Source organism: Anneissia japonica, unplaced genomic scaffold, assembly GCF_011630105.1.
Source record: "Anneissia japonica isolate Jap-2015-1 unplaced genomic scaffold, ASM1163010v1 scaffold639_len268944_cov154, whole genome shotgun sequence".
Taxonomy (NCBI): domain Eukaryota; kingdom Metazoa; phylum Echinodermata; class Crinoidea; order Comatulida; family Comatulidae; genus Anneissia; species Anneissia japonica.
The window spans coordinates 56,225-58,583 of record NW_022754805.1 but is presented as its reverse complement, the minus strand read 5'-3'; positions in this window follow the sequence as shown (position 1 = coordinate 58,583).

Below are 2,359 nucleotides of genomic sequence, written 5' to 3'. Positions count from 1 at the left end.
TAAACCTAATTTATTAATTGCATTACAGACGACATTATCATTTTCAAGTATACCCTGTAATCCTAAAACATATTGGAATGCCTCACAGTTTTAATTTAACATGATCAAAATTTAATAACACTATCAGATCGTGAAGAATGATCTTTAAGTCTGGTTATTAAGCACCTATCTGTCTTACCAATATAATCACTATTACAGCCTGGACATTTAAAATGATAGACAACAGAACTTCTGTACTCCTTAGGGGTTTGATCCTTAGTAGATATAAAATGAGAAACATTTTTATACTGCCATAAAGTTATGAATTTTACCTCTTTAATTAAGTGTTTCTTTACCTTATTTAAACATTACGTAAAATTAACTCACCTAGTTTTCCTAGATAAGGCAATCTAACCCAAATCTTAATCAAGCTATCATCATAGGCCTATGTATACATTTAAGTTCATTTAATTTCTTAAGTACATATTAACAACTTTTAAAGGGTACCCATTCCAAGACAAACTTCCTGATGCTACTAAGCTCTGCTTGAAGTTTATCAGTACACAATCTGTGGGAGTCTAGAAACTATACTACGAATCCAGGAGATCTTATGGTTCCATGGAGCAAGCTATCATAATGGACATATTGACCTGTATGTGTATTTTTACGATATATACTCATTCTTTCTACACTGTTGTTAAATTGTAAATCTAGAAAATGTACTGTGTCACTGTTTTCAAATGATTCAAAAGTAAATTTATCTGTCTATGAAAAGCATTAAAGAGCTTAGAATTTGCGGGAAATCATTGGGCTTAGCTAATACTAGCGTGTCGTCAACAAAACGAGTATAAAACTATATAGTACCTAATTCAATAAGTTTAGAACAATAGGCTCTTCTAGTTCAGTCATTAAAATATTAGCTAAAACTGGGCCAAGAGGCGAACCCATTGAGACACCATCAGTCTGTTTATAAAATTCATTATCACAAGTAAATACAGTTTTAGTACAGCAATCTCTAAGTAGTTTCCTTAGCGAATTTTTCTTAAGGTTAGTAGATATCAGTTTGTACTTGGTACATTTCCACGTCAGGTAGGGCAAATTGCACTTATACATGTTTCCAGACGCAAATCCAGTTATTGTCTATTATTCCATCACAACAATAACAATTACTATCAGATATCAGTTTCTTATTGTAAACCCTAGAATTATATTAATTACCTTAGTAAGGGGAACATTTGTAAACAGAGATTCAACATCAAAAGATACAAGTCGGTAACCTAAATTATATAAATTGTTTGGTATAGCTTTAATGCGGTCAGCAGCATCAAAAGAATCTTTAAGGACAAAATTATTAACCGTTAGAGGGCCTAATAAATTTGATAAGAACTTAGCTACATGTATAATAACAAGTACTGGTCGTGTCAATAATAGGTCTTAGGGGTGGAATATTATCAAAATCTTTATGTAATTTAGGTAGTCCATGGGCCCTAGCAGGCATGTTTGATACTGGACGAATTTCTTTGTATTCAGTTTCAGTTAGTTCATTTCTATTAAGGTAGGTAGGCTTGTAGGGAGTTAAGTTGCGTGGTTATGAACAGTTTAGAGTTTCTTAAACTTAGTTGAATCAGAGAACAAGTTCGTCATAGATGTGATATAATCAGTTTTCTTCATTATCGCAACACAATTTCCTTTATCAGGTTTAAGAATTGCATACTTATTACGTAAGATTTTGAAAGTATTAATACGTTTGGCATCACAATTTAAATTTCGGTTATCAAAGTCAAGAAAGTTACATGTCATTGCACGAATTGAGTTCTTAATTTTCTCACGTTTAATGAATGATTTAGGTAGAGCATCAGCATTATTAAGTTGTTCCCAAATGATTCAGCATAAACAAACATATCACAGTCCTTAGGTCGTGTAGCTAATCCATTACGGATACCAAATGTTAAGACAGATTCTTCTTCCTTAGAATGTTTCGCCAGTTAAGTTGGTAATTATATGGTTAGGGTTCTTACACGTTCCATTGATTATTGCACGTTCACGTAGAAGGTGTTAAATTTACGTCCATGGCGGTAAGATACCTTACGCATTTCCTTATCTACAGTAGTCCTAACATGATGCTTAATTACTAAGGCACGTAACCATGTAGTAGACTTGACGAGAGCGTCGTCAGAGACTGAAAAACTGTTCTTGCTTACCTTAAGTTGAGAGTGCCTTTAGGATGCTGCGATGATAAATAATTCGTTATGCAAATTACGAAGTAATAAATATTCACCAGTGCTCTAAAGTTAGGGTCTATTCACCTATCGAAAATGGCACAGCAAGGGATACAGCAGATTATTGAATCCAATGGTGGCGCCAGAGCCCCCCCCCCACC